Raw genomic sequence first — 15129 nt, forward strand, 5'->3', positions numbered from 1 at the left:
ACGTTTATGAAAATGTTAGTCAGGTACATGGATAGGACATGTTTGCAGGTACATGGACCAAGCGTAGGAAGGTGGAGGTAGTGTAGCTGGGACATGTTGTCCGGTGTGATAAAGTTGGACCGCAGGGCCTGTTTCCACACTGCATCACTCTATGACAATACGATAAGCAGCGACGGACTATATGATGGTGGTAGCCGGTGGCGGCAACATCTTCGTGGTACCGGCGCATGTGTGAGACTAGATCTGTTTTATCCACTGCCTCGCCCAATCGCTAAACACCAGGAGCAACGTTCACACGTCAATATCCTATAAAACTCACAAATCTATGGAATGTGAGAGCAACCCGGCATGCAAACAACATTCAGACGGCACTACATGTCAGAATCAAACACGGGTATCTGGCGCTGTGAGCCAACAACTCTACCACCGCGCCACCAAATGTCGCCTTGACCTTTCGTAAGAATAAAATTGGTTAATTGCGAGCATGCTGTATTTCAGGGCGTTACTGTATCTCAGAAGGGTCACGACCCCTAATGTCACTCATTTATAGATATTTACAAAATGCTGGATCAAACCCAGCTGATCAGCAGCATCTCTTGCGAACATGGAGAGGCGACTTTTCGGTTCGGAAACCTTGTTCAGTTTTAAGAAGCTTTCCGTCCAGAAATGTCAACTATCTATGTTGTCGAGAGATGCTGCCCGACCTGGTGAATGTCTTCAACATCTTCGGTATAAACCATCTACTGTAGTTCCTTGTTATTACGCCAGTTATCTATCTTCCCCGACCTAGACCCACTGCAGTTCGCCTACAGAGCCAACCGATCCACAGAGGACGCAGTCTCAACAACACTGAACCTCGTACTGTCACACCTTGATCGGAAAAATACTTGTGCCAGGATCCTCGTCATAGACTTCAGTTCTGCGTTTAACACAATCATTCCGCAGCAGCTGGTGGAGAAGTTGGAGCTATTGGGGGTTGATGCTGGCACATGTAACTGGGTCCTGAACTTTCTATCACAACGGCAGCAGACAGTCAGGGTGGGCAGTAGGACATCAAAAACCATAGCCGTGAGCACTGGCTCGCCCCAAGGCTGTGTCCTAAGCCCCCTGCTGTTTAGTCTGCTTACACACGACTGTACTGCTAGACTCAATAACAACTTCATCAACAAGTTCGCTGATGACACAACAGTGGTGGGTCTCATCAGTGACAATGATGAGTCGGCGTACAGGATGGAGGTGGAGCTGCTCACAGGATGGTGCAAATCCCACAACCTCATTCTCAACGTGGGAAAAACTAAGGAGATGGTGGTTGACTTCAGGAGGGCGGGAAAACAACACCATACACCTCTGCACATCGATGGAGCTGATGTGGAAAGGGTCAGCAGCGTGAAGTTCCTAGGACTCCACCTGTCAGATGACCTGATGTCCACAACCAACACCACAGCACTGGTCAAGAGAGCCCAGCAGCGACTACACCCTCTCCGAAGACTACGGAAAGCAGGTCTCCCCACTACACATCTACGAACTTTTTATAGGGGGACAATCGAGAGCACATTAACCAACGGCATCACTTCCTGGTTCGGGAGCTGCAAGGCGTACGAACGGCACCAACTTGACAGGATTGTGAAGACCGCCAGCAGGATTATTGGTGCTCCACTCCCTTTCTTGCTGGACATATACAGGAAGAGATGTATCAACAGAGCCATCTCCATCATCAAAGACCCCTACCACCCATCGCATCACATATTCTCCATCCTGCCATCTGGGAAGAGGTACAGGAGCATTAGCTGCAAAACCAGCAGGATGCTCCTCAGCTTCTTCCCGCAGGCTATAAGACTGTTAAACGGACTTTGCCCCCTGCCAAAGTATCGCGCACCAACCACCAACCTGGACAGAGCCACTGTCGTGCCGCTGCCGATCGGAACGCCTGTTGGTGTTTAGTTGAGAGTAGTGTTAAACTTGTTCATGATATATGTATTTTTATTTCTATTTATTTTTTACTGCACACTGAATGGACACTGGTTTGAGTAACGTTTTTTTGTTTCCTCTGGGTATGTGAGTACTCAGGAAAATAACAATAAAGATATACAATACAATATACAATACAATACAATACAATACGCTGCCTGACCGGCAGAGGTAGTCTAGCATATTGTGCACTCTTTACGTAAACGAACATCTGCAGGTACTTGGGTTAAATTACAATAAATTACCGGTCGTTCAATTACGTGCAGATTCAATTCTAGCAAGATATCTATCCTGATAATTGCTATTCTATGTCACGTGTTGTGGTTGACAAACAATGCAATCATTCTGCAAATCTGCGTATCTATGATGAACCTGCAGGCTCCTCCTTGCGATCCTGCCGACTGATGCTGTGTGGATTTCGCATGGTCTCCCTGCCCCCGCGGGGATTTATCTCGTGGCCAGCTGATCCTCTCCACGTCCTAACGACTCAATTAGTTGACTGAGTAAATTGCCTTAGTCATTTGAGTTCGATTCAAATGGATATGTTGAAAGTGTAGGACGGAACAGTAGATACTGGTTTAAATGCGAGATAGACATAAAAAGCTGCAGTAACTCAGCGGGACTGGCAGCATCTCTGGAGAGAAATAATGGGTCGCGTTTCGGGTCGAGCCACTTCTTCATAAAGGGTCTCGACCCGAAACGTCACCCATCCCTTCTCTCCTTAGATGTCGCCTGTCCCGTTGGGTTACTCCAGCTTTTTGTGTCTATCTTCGGATACATTGACTGGGCGTGCGTAGGTTAATTGCTGAATGGATTATCCTGATGTGGATGGTATTGAGTGGAAGGTACTAACGGCCGTTCGGACAGTAAGATGCAATAACACTATTTTAAAGAAGACGTAATTTCGAAAGGAAATTTCAGATTTACCGTGCAATTGATTTGGAAATTAAAATGAATATTCTCTTAAACACATTTTTAAATTCCTCCCTGAATTTTTTCTGGGACACCCCATAAATAAAGGTGTTGGTGCAAGCACCCAGAGCCCTCAGCATGTATCCGGACAGTTCTGCAATGGTGAATGCGTCGTTGTAATCTGAGCCTAAAAGATGAACGTCCAGGAAGTTTACACTCATGAAACACACGAACGTCACCATCCACAGTAGTACGAAGTTACCGGATATGGCCAGCAATAGAATGATGGACTTCTTTCGGTTCTCCACCTCCTGGTCTGACCCACTATCGGCCTTATTATCCTGTCGGAGACCACGCCTCACTCTATTAGCGTGTATAATGTGTTTGATTGTCAGGGCGTTGAGTAGAATAATCAGTAACATTGGTATAACTGGGGTTAAAATGGTTTCGAACACAGAAAATGCAGCCCATATCGGTGTGGTGTAGACATCTGATGATACCCAACAGTACCAAGCCACGTTGTCAATTATGTACAGAGGTACGAGGAAAATATATAGTGGAATATTTTGAATAATACTTAAGATACACGTTACTGTTATCACCACAGCCGCAGTTTTCTCTGTACAATATTTAGCTCGTAAATTCTGATTACAAATAGTGATAAATCGATCGAAGGTGAACGTCACCGTTAGCCAGACAGAGCAATCAATGGAAATACAATTAAACAAAATACGGAGCTTACAAATGTGAGATAAGTTGAGGAAAGAATACGGATAATAGGCACCTGCCATCTCTGAAAGAATTACCTCGAAGATCAGAACCATTAGATCAGCTACGGCCATGGATACCAGGTAGCGGGTGATACATTTGGAGAGGCCACACATTCCTCGGGAGAGAATGACGATTGCCAACAGGTTTGCTATAGAAAAGACGAAATTAAAACCAATGACCATCTTGGATTGTTCAAGGAGCATATTACTTTGACACTTCTTGTAACGTACGTGAGTGGATCATTTGATTCTATATCTCAGATCGAGATGCCGGCACAGGGTTCTAGAGCGAGAGTAATGCCAGTATAAAGTGCAGAATGATTTCAGGGTGCGCATGTGATTGCAAATGCTTCATTCAATTTACACCTCTGTGTACATAGAAACATAGAAACATAGAAAATAGGTGCAGGAGTAGGCCATTCGGCCCTTCGAGCCTGCACCGCCATTTGATATGATCATGGCTGATCATCCAACTCAGTATCCCATCCCTGCCTTCTCTCCATATCCCCTGATCCCTTTAGCCACAAGGGCCACATCTAACTCCCTCTTAAATATAGCCAATGAACTGGCCTCAACTACCTTCTGTGGCAGAGAATTCCACAGACTCACCACTCTCTGCGTAATCTCCGGCCCAATTTGCTTTACAAGACGTACAATTCTTACCATCCTTTTCCCTCAAAGCAAATGGAGAGCAATCCTGATAGCTCCAGCGTCCCAGGTTCGATACTGATTCCTGGAATTGTTTGTGTGGAGTTTGCACCTTCTCCCTATGTATGTTCAATACCTTGTCTTCCCTTCAATGCCGTGTCTTGCCTTTGAATTCAATACCATGCATTGCCATTGAATTCCATTCACTGCCTTGCTTTGATTTCACTGCCCTAACTTTGCCACCCCTGCAATTCATTGCCTTCGATGCCTTCCCTTATGCTGCCGTAAAAGCCTTAACATCAACGCCTGCCTCGTCTTAGAAACATAGGAACATATAAAATAGGTGCAGGAGTAGTCCTATCGGCCCTCCGAGCCCGCACCGCCATTCAATATGATCACGGCTGATCATACAACTCAGTATCCTGTACCTGCCTTCTCTCCATACCCCCTGACCCCTTTAGCCACAAGGGCCACATCTAACTCCCTCTTAAATATAGCCAATGAACTGGCCTCAACTACAATACAATACAATACAATACAATTTATTGTCATTTGAGCCTCAGTGAGGCTCAAACGAAATTCTGTTTATCTCCCCTGTTCTCCATGTCTCTCCCGATGTCCAAGCCCCAGGCGGGCGATGATAAGTCCCACGGCCATTTTAGGCCGTGCCGGGCGATTTACGGCCCCGCTCCCGGTCTAAAAGCCACAAAGTTGGAGCCCCCGGCGGGCGCTGGAATGTCCCACGGCCATGAAGCCGTGCCGGGTGATGTATGACCCCGCTCCGGGTCGTTCCAACTCCGCGACACGGGCTGGAGAAGTCGCGTTGCGGGAGCTCCGGGAAGCGGTCTCTCTCTCCCCCCGGACCCGCGAGCCCCCGATGTCCCAGTCCACCGGACCTGCGGCTGCGTTGCTGGAGCCTCCGAGCCCCAGGAGTCGAGTCGCAGCAGCGAGTCACCACCGCTCCCCACGCTCCGAGGCCGGTCAGCCCCACGATGGTGAGTAGTCCGCAGCTCCGCTGCTCCGCAGTCTCCCGAGCCCCCGGGTCGTTCAGGTTGGGGTCCGCTCCACGGTGCTAGGCCCCAACGACAACGGAGACCCGACAGGGAAAATGTCGGGTCTCCCAGACAGGGAAGAGATTTTAAACAGTTTACCCTTCCCCCGCCCCCCACATATACACATTTAAAACCAGTATTAAAAAACACCAAACACTACATTTAACTAGACAAAAAATAAAAAAAAAGACAGACAGGCTGTAGGGGCCGCTGCAACGGGTGAGTCGCGCCGCCACTAAATTCTGTGGCAGAGAATTCCAGAGATTCACCACTCTGTGTGTGAAAAATGTTTATCTCATCTCAGTCCTAAAAGATTTCCCTTTTATCCTTAAACTGTGACCCCTTGTTCAGGACTTCCCCAACATCGGAAACAATCTTCCTGCATCTAGCCTGTCCAACCCTTAAGAATGTTGTAAGTTTCTATAAGATCCCCGCTCAATCTTCTAAATTCTCGCGAGTACAAGCCGAGTCTATCCAGTCTTTCTTCAGATGAAAGTCTTCCCTCCAATGTGTCTCCTTGACTGCAATGAATTGCATTCGAGTCCTTTACTTGCCTTCAATATCATGCCATCAATGCCTTGCCTCTAACGCATTACCTTCAATGCCTTCCCCTGCGTTGGTCAAAGCCTTGCCATCGACGCCTGCCTTGCTTTCCATTCATTACGTTGCCTTATTGTGCTTTTGATAGATTGACTGATTGATACAGCATGATAACAGTTCCCCAGCACACCGACCTGCCGATCATTTAGCACCCGTAGTCACCAGTTCCATTTTTCCCAACAATCGCATCCACTCCCTGCACAGTGGAAGCAATGACAGAATCCAGTTTACCAACACGGGTTGTGTTTGAAAACAAATTATTATTAAAACTAATTATCATTAACTAACTATTGAACTCTCGGATCTCTGGGAGGCGGAGGAAACTAGATAAATCAACGTGGTCCCGAGGACAACGTACAAACTCCACCCGGGAAACGTTGGAGGTCAAGATCACTCCCGGTCTCCGTCGCTGTGATTCACAAACACGAGCCCGCAGCTCCTGTGTCCTTCTACGTGCGGATACTAATCCAAACACGATGCCGGAACAGCATTGGCCTCTGGCAGAAAAGTTGGGGAAATTTGGAAGAACATGTGATAAGCAAAATCAGCCATTGATTCCAATTGCAGTTGGACGCGACACAAGCTAGATGGGCCGAACCTGCCGCCTTCTATATCGTAGGGGCTGAATTCACCTAATTCGCTATCAGTTCACTTCGATTTGGCGATGGAGAATTATTACATGCCTGGTTCTGTCAACACCGTCAATGGATTCAGAAACATGTGGACCAGCTACATATTGATATCACACAACAACGGTGGGCACATGTTAATTAGTGGTCGACTGACAGAACCGGTGAATATGAGGACATCAGCAGATGTGCCGTGGCAGGGGATCGAGTGTATCTCCTTGAGATGAAAATCGATAGATTAATTGCTGATGTCTAATAACATGATGATAGCCTTTTCCGATCACAGTACATATAACACTCAGGGTCATGGAACATAGAAAGCCAGCAGAGACCAACCCGGTCTGTGTGAATCTTACACGTTCTGCATGTCCCCGTGTCAGTTTCCGCCAGGTGGTACCGATTCTTCCCTGATCCGCAATAGTGCGGGTTTGTAGGTAAACTCGGCGCCGTAAAAATGGTCCTTCGTGCTCAAGGAGTGAATGAGAAGCTGGGATAACTTGAACTAATCTGCCTGTCTACACCGCACTGGATCTACCCGCCATAGATGCGATTGTGTATTTTAGATTTTAGATGTCAATAATTATGTTAGTTACTAAAGCTATAAGTAATAGCACATCTAGTTTTAACAGTAAAGTCTAGACGGCGAAATATCGTCAGAAAAAGGTAAAGAGCTTACCAGGAACACCAATGGTGACAAGGATTAGAAACGGGAATAGTGCCGGAGGATTGGCGTACTGCGCATGTTGTTCCATTGTTTAAAAAGGGGTCTAAGAGTAAACCTAGCAATTATAGACCTGTTAGTTTGACGTCAGTGGTGGGCAAATTAATGGAAAGAATACTTAGAGATAATATATATAAGCATCTGGATAAACAGGGTCTGATTAGGAACAGTCAACATGGATTTGTGCCTGGAAGGTCATGTTTAACTAATCTTCTTGAATTTTTTGAAGATGTTACTCGGGAAATTGATGAGGGTAAAGCAGTGGATGTTGTGTATATGGACTTCAGTAAGGCCTTTGACAAGGTTCCTCATGGAAGGTTGGTTAAGAAGGTTCAATGGTTGGGTATTAATGGTGGAGTAGCAAGATGGATTCAACAGTGGCTGAATGGGAGATGCCAGAAGGTAATGGTGGATGGTTGTTTGTCAGGTTGGAGGCCAGTGACGAGTGGGGTGCCACAGGGATCTGTGTTGGGTCCACTGTTGTTTGTCATGTACATCAATGATCTGGACGATGGTGTGGTAAATTGGATTAGTAAATATGCAGATGATACTAAGATAGGTGGGGTTGCGGGTAATGAAGTAGAGTTTCAAAGTCTACAGAGAGATTTATGCCAGTTGGAAGAGTGGGCTGAAAGATGGCAGACGGAGTTTAATGCTGATAAGTGTGAGGTGCTACATCTTGGCAGGACAAATCAAAATAGGACGTACATGGTAAATGGTAGGGAATTGAAGAATGTAGGTGAACAGAGGGATCTGGGAATAACTGTGCACAGTTCCATGAAAGTGGAATCTCATGTAGATAGGGTGGTAAAGAAAGCTTTTGGTGTGCTGGCCTTTATAAATCAGAGCATTGAGTATAGAAGTTGGGATGTAATGTTAAAATTGTACAAGGCATTGGTGAGGCCAATTCTGGAGTATGGTGTACAATTTTGGTCGCCTAATTATAGGAAGGATGTCAACAAAATAGAGAGAGTACAGAGGAGATTTACTAGAATGTTGCCTGGGTTTCAGCAACTAAGTTACAGAGAAAGGTTGAACAAGTTAGGGCTTTATTCTTTGGAGCGCAGAAGGTTAAGGGGGGACTTGATAGAGGTTTTTAAAATGATGAGAGGGATAGACAGAGTTGACGTGGAAAAGCTTTTCCCACTGAGAGTAGGGAAGATTCAAACAAGGGGACATGACTTGAGAATTAAGGGACTGAAGTTTAGGGGTAACATGAGGGGGAACTTCTTTACTCAGAGAGTGGTAGCTGTGTGGAATGAGCTTCCAGTGAAGGGGTGGAGGCAGGTTCGTTTTTATCATTTAAAAATAAATTGGATAGTTATATGGATGGGAAAGGAATGGAGGGTTATGGTCTGAGCGCAGGTATATGGGACTAGGGGAGATTATGTGTTCGGCACGGACTAGAGGGGTCGAGATGGCCTGTTTCCGTGCTGTAATTGTTATATGGTTATATGGTTATATGGATTGGGTAGAACACGTTCTCGATTTGGTTGACGACCGGTCCGTTCATGACCAGAGATAATCGCTGTTTCCTGCCAGTGGTATGTGACAGGGCGCTTGCTTTTTAACCTTAGTAGCATATTCTCCAGAGAACCACATGGCGCCAAATCAAGGCAAATTAATTGAGATTTGCGTCAGTCATTTAAACAAACAATGTTAGCCAGATCACGTTTGCTGCTTCTAATTATAGAATTGTGTAATAACTGCCAGCAGAGTTGGTTATTCTCCATAATAGGGAGTATTATTTTATTATAGAATAGAGAGATATTTTAAAGTAATGATTCCTATTCTATACACTTCCTATTCTATTCGCAATCTCAGTTCCCACAGTAGAGTAATGTTGAATTATCTATCCACACCCATGTGCTGATCTAAAAGCCTCTAGCTGTTACTTTTACAATTGCTGCCACCATCATCCCCAGCATCACGTTCCAGGCACCCGTCACCCTCTGTACAAAAACCTGCTCGCGTATTTTTTTTAAACTCTGACCATTTCACCTTAACTATATGCCTTACAATCTCCTCCACCGTGGAGAACGTTTCTGACCTGCTATCCCATCAATGGCTCTCGTGGCGTTGTATTATCAAGTCTGCTTTAAACCCTCGGTATTCTAGATAAAGCATTCCAAGTTTGTCCTGGTTCTTCTGGTGCTCAAAGCAGGACAATCCAGGAAGCAGTCTGTTGAATCTATTCTGCACTCACTCTGAAGCTTTGAAGCCATTGCTGTACGTGGGCGGGGAGAACCGCACATAATCCTTAACATATGACATACTCAAAGTGTTATCGGTCAGTATCATAACTTCCTGACTTTTGTATTCAAAGCCCGACTAATGAAGGCAAGCATGCCAAACGGCTTCGGTACCATTCTGGCTACTTGTATTTCTCCATTTTGGGAACTATCGATTTCGACCATAATTTCATTCCACACATCAGATCTGTTGAGGAGTATAAAGAATGTAAAATGAATTTTAAGAAATAAATTAGAAAAGCTAAAAGAAGATATGAGATTGCTTTGGCAAGTAAGGTGAAAGTAAATCCAAAGGGTTTCTACAGCTATATTAATAACAAAAGGATAACGAGGGATAAAATTGGTCAACTAGAGAGTCAGAGTGGACACCTATCTGCAGAGCCAAAAGAGATGGGGGAGATATTGAACAATTTATTTTCTTCGGTATTCACCAAGGAGAAGGATATTGAATTATGTGAGGTAAGGGAAACAAGTAGAGTAGCTATGGAAACTATGAGATTCAAAGAAGAGGAAGTACTGACACTTTTGAGAAATATAAAATTGGATAAGTCTCCAGGTCCTGACAGGATATTCCCTAGGACATTGAGGGAAGTTAGTGTAGAAATAGCAGGGGCTATGACAGAAATATTTCAAATGTCATTAGAAACGGGAATAGTGCCGGAGGATTGGCGTACTGCGCATGTTGTTCCATTGTTTAAAAAGGGGTCTAAGAGTAAACCTAGCAATTATAGACCTGTTGGTTTGACGTCAGTGGTGGGCAAATTAATGGAAAGGATACTTAGAGATAATACATATATAAGCATCTGGATAAACAGTGTCTGATTAGGAACAGTCAACATGGATTTGTGCCTGGAAGGTCATGTTTGACTAATCTTCTTGAATTTTTTGAAGAGGTTACTCGGGAAATTGATGAGGGTAAAGCAGTGGATGTTGTATATATGGACTTCAGTAAGGCCTTTGACAAGGTTCCTCATGGAAGGTTGGTTAAGAAGGTTCAATTGTTGGGTATTAATGGTGGAGTAGCAAGATGGATTCAACAGTGGCTGAATGGGAGATGCCGGAGAGTAATGGTGGATGGTTGTTTGTCAGATTGGAGGCCAGTGACTAGTGGGGTGCCACATAGATCTGTGTTGGGGCCACTGTTGTTTGTCATGTACATCAATGATCTGGATGATGGTGTGGTAAATTGGATTAGTAAGTATGCAGATTATACTAAGATAGGTGGGGTTGTGGATTATGAAGTAGATTTTCAAAATCTACATAGAGATTTATGCCAGTTGGAAGAGTGGACTGAAATATGGCAGATGGAGTTTATTGCTGATAAGTGTGAGGTGCTACATCTTGGCAGGACAAATCAAAATAGGACGTACATTTTTTATTTTATTTATTTATTTTACCTTTATTTAACCAGGAGAAGTCTCATTGAGATTAAAAATCTATTTTACAAGAGAGTCCTGGCCAAGACAGGCAGCAGCACAGTTCCACAGTTACAGAAAATAATTTAAAAAAAACAACAGAGAACATATAAATAGAGTCACAGTCAGAGCATCATCAAACAAAGCATGTACAGACAGAAGAGCCCGCTTCAACATCATTAAGAAGGGATTTAAATCTGTTTATAGAAACCAGCTCCTTAAGTTTCAGTTCATTCTGCAGCTGGTTCCATGCGAAGGGAGCAGCATAACTAAATGCCCTTTTCCCCAGTTCAGTACGGACTTTAGGTACAGTAAGTAAGAACAAGTCCTCAGAGCGGAGCTGATAAGTTCCTGTGCTTTTTCGAATTACATACTTCTGCAGGTATGAAGGAAGAACACCGAGGATAGTCTTATAAATAAGGATATGCCAATGATGGAGTCTGCGGGTGGACAGGGCAAACCATCCAACTTGAGCATACAAAGTGCAGTGGTGCGTGAGGGTTTTAAAATTAGTAACAAATCTCAGTGCTCCGTGATAGACCGTGTCCAAAGACTGTAGGCATTTAGAAGATGCATTCATATATAAAACATCACCATAGTCCAACACAGATATAAAAGTTGCAGCAACAAGTCTTGTTTTGGCTTCAAAAGAAAAACAAGATTTGTTTCTAAAGTAAAAACCTAATTTTATCTTTAGTTTTTTCATAAGTTGCTGGATATGAGGTTTAAAAGAGAGAAAATCGTCAATTATAATTCCCAGATATTTATATTGAGACACAGATTCAACCACAGAGCCCTGCAATGTGGTGATAGGAGGGAGGTCCGAGGGCTTTGATTTAGCTTTAGTGAACAGCAAGAGCTTTGTCTTGTCAGCATTTAAAACAAGTTTTAAATCACACAGTGAATTGAAGAATGCAGGTGAACAGAGGGATCTGGGAATAACTGTGCACAGTTCCCTGAAAGTGGAATCTCATGTAGCTGGGGTGGTAAAGAAAGCTTTTGGTGTGCTGGCCTTTATAAATCAGAGCATTGAGTATAGAAGTTGGGATGTAATGTTAAAATTGTACAAGGCATTGGTGAGGCCAATTCTGGAGTATGTGGTACAATTTTGGTCGCCTAATTATAGGAAGGATGTCAACAAAATAGAGAGAGTACAGAGGAGATTTACTAGAATGTTGCCTGGGTTTCAGCAACTAAGTTACAGAGAAAGGTTGAACAAGTTAGGGCTTTATTCTTTGGAGCGCAGAAGGTTAAGGGGGGACTTGATAGAGGTCTTTAAAATGATGAGAGGGATAGACAGAGTTGACGTGGATAAGCTTTTCCCACTGAGAGTAGGGAAGATTCAAACAAGGGGTCATGACTTGAGAATTATGGGACAGAACTTTAGGGGTAACATGAGGGGGAACTTCTTTACTCAGAGAGTGGTGGCTGTGTGGAATGAGCTTCCAGGGAAGGTGGTGGAGGCAGGTTCGTTTTTATCATTTAAAAATATATTGGATAGTTATATGGACGGGAAAGGAATAGAGGGTTATGGTCTGAGTGCGGGTAGATGGGACTAGGGGAGAATAAGTGTCCGGCACGATCTAGAAGGGCCGAAATGATCTGTTTCCGTGCTGTAATTGTTATATGGTTATATGGTTATATGTTAACCCTCATGCCACCGACATTACAATTCCCCATACATTGACCTCCCAAAGTGCAACACTTCCCAGTCGCTGGGAGTAAAATCGGCTGCAGTTTATTGAATCGTGGGGAGGAGGTAGACACGGTCTGTGCAGGTCTGGGGGGCGGGGGGTGTGGGGGAAGGGGTTTGGGGGAGGGGGGGTACCCGGACGTGGCGTCGAAGGACGAGAAGCCGAAGCAAAGAACTGGAAGCCAAATAACCGAACGGAAACGAAGCTGAAACACCAAATAACCGAAAGCCTACGAAGCCGAAACGCCAACTAACCGAAAGGGTGGGACGTCTAAAAGTAAACTCACCGAAAGGCTGCTCTGCCGAAACGCCTACCCACCGAAAGTCTGCGTCGCCTACAAGCCAACTCACGGAATGGCCGCTCTGCAGAAAAGTCAAATAATGGACATGACGTCGCGGAGGGCGGGATTTGTCAGCGATTGGTGCAGACTCCTGCGGCCATCACATCACTGGCTGGTGGAGACGGGAGGGAGGGTTGTCATTTTCCCATACAAGCCATCGGTGACTGGGCATTCAGAACCGGAGCACCAAATTGTAAGCGGCCGAAGGAGCGCATCCTTCGGGCCAGCCCTCAGTCTCCCACGGGCTCCGGCGACGTCATGTCCGTTATTTGACGTTTCTGCAGAGCGGGCATTCGGTGAGTTAGTTTGTAGGTGACGTAGTCTTTCGGTGAGTTTGTGTTTCGGCATAGCGGACTCTCGGTGAGTTTGCTTTGAGTCGTCCCACCCTTTCGGTTAGTTGGCTTTTAGGCATCCCACACTTTCGTTTAATTAGCTTCGTATGCTTTCGGTTACTGGGCATTTCGGCTTAGTTTCCGTTCGGTTATTTGGCTTCTACTTCTTTGCTTCGGCTTCTCGTCCTTCGACGCCACGTCCTCGCACGGAGCAAAAGGAAGCTACATATTGTTGGTCATTGAGTAGAGCTACTACTCGTGTAAAAAGCTGTTATTATGTTTGGCTGTGGCATCGTTGACAGTCCGGAGTCCCCTTCCAGAGGAAAGTGATTCAAAGTGTTCGTGGCCAGGGTGAGAGGGGTCAGAGTTGATCTTACCCGTTCGTTTCCTGGCCCTTGCAGTGTACAGTTCTTCAATGGAAGGAAGGTTACAGCCTTCTCAGCTGATCGGACGATTCGCTGCAGCCTCCGGATGTCGTGTTGATCCAAATTCAACCATGATGGAGAAGGTGAGTTCAGACTCTACGATGGCCGCATAGTACTGGAACACCATTGCCTGTGGCAGGTTGTGCTTCCTCAGCTGCCGCAGGAAGTCCGTTGTGCGTTTTTGACTGTGTTGACCCCCCATTTAAGGTCCTTGTAGGTGATGGTTCCCAGGAGCTTAAAATACTCCACAGATGTGACTGTGGTGTTGTGATGGTGAGTGGGGTGAGGGAACGGGAAGCTCTCCTAACGTCTACAATCAATTCCACTCTCTTAAGATCTCCAGTTGTTTCGATGGCACCAGGACGCCAGGTGTGCCACTCCCTGTCTGTAGGCATATTCCTCCCCATCGTGAATCAGTCCAATCAGGGTTGTGTCGTCGCAAACTTGAGAAGCTTGACAGAGATCTCAGTGGAGGTGTAGTCATTGCTGTAGAGATAGTAGAGAGGTGAGATTACGCAGCCTTGCGGTGCTCCGATGCTGAGGGTTTGCGGGTCCGAGATGTGCTTTCCCAGCCTCACATGCTGCTTCCTGTCTGTCAGGATGCTGGTGTTCCAGCGACAGAGTGGACCAGGCACAGTCTACTCGGAAAGTTTGGAATGAAGTAGCTCTGGCACAATGGTGTTGAATGCAGAGCTAAAATCAACAAACTAAATCCTCGCATAGGTCCCCCGCCGATCTAGGTGCGATCAAAATGCAATCTACCCATAGCGGAACGAGCTGCACAGTGTCTTCTTGAAAATTGGAATAGCGATCACTGTTTAGCTTACCCTTACAAGTAGCCGTTAAGGAGCAAACTATTCAAATGTCATCGTCCACTACTCAGTGTGTCGTCAACTTTGCAGTCTACTTGTCAGGAGCAAACATATTTTAAACTTTGATTTACCCTTCTACACTTGGGCAGACTGTGGCTGGAATTGTGATGCAATTTTATTGTTGGGTCCAAGTCACACGGGAGGCCTGGTCCCCCAACACAACCCATTCCCCAACGAAATATTCCACCACACACGCGTTCCCCAACGCAAACCATACCCCAACGCAATACTCCACCACTCACCCATTGCCCCTATCTGCGCAGGCGCGGCTCGTTTCCCCTCATCCCACCCACTTCTCTTCATGTGTGGGAGGGGAGGTGGGAGGGAAGTGGAATTAGTGGCGGGGTGGTTTGGAATGGGAGGGGTGGATGGGGTGTGAGTGGACGAGGAAGTGTAGGAGTGAGGCCGTGGGTGGTGTTGGGGGAGCAGCGGTGTGGGGGAGGCGGGTGTCTGGCATGGAGAAGGGCGGGTGGTACGTGTGTGTATGGGCGGTAGGGGT

General features: G+C 45.7%; 1 long non-coding RNA gene across 1 annotated transcript; it reads right to left on the reverse strand.

The window, feature by feature from the left end:
• Nucleotides 1-405: 405 nt before the first annotated feature.
• Nucleotides 406-13733, reverse strand: LOC116990009. Its single transcript, XR_004416391.1, has 3 exons — nt 13542-13733; nt 2117-2122; nt 406-418 (listed from the first exon to the last, which is right to left on the reverse strand). It is a non-coding gene; the product is annotated as an uncharacterized LOC116990009 (long non-coding RNA).
• Between the last annotated feature and the right edge of the window lie 1396 nt (nt 13734-15129).

The sequence above is a fragment of the Amblyraja radiata genome, chromosome 30 (assembly GCF_010909765.2).
Source record: "Amblyraja radiata isolate CabotCenter1 chromosome 30, sAmbRad1.1.pri, whole genome shotgun sequence".
NCBI classification, from domain to species: Eukaryota; Metazoa; Chordata; class Chondrichthyes; order Rajiformes; family Rajidae; genus Amblyraja; species Amblyraja radiata.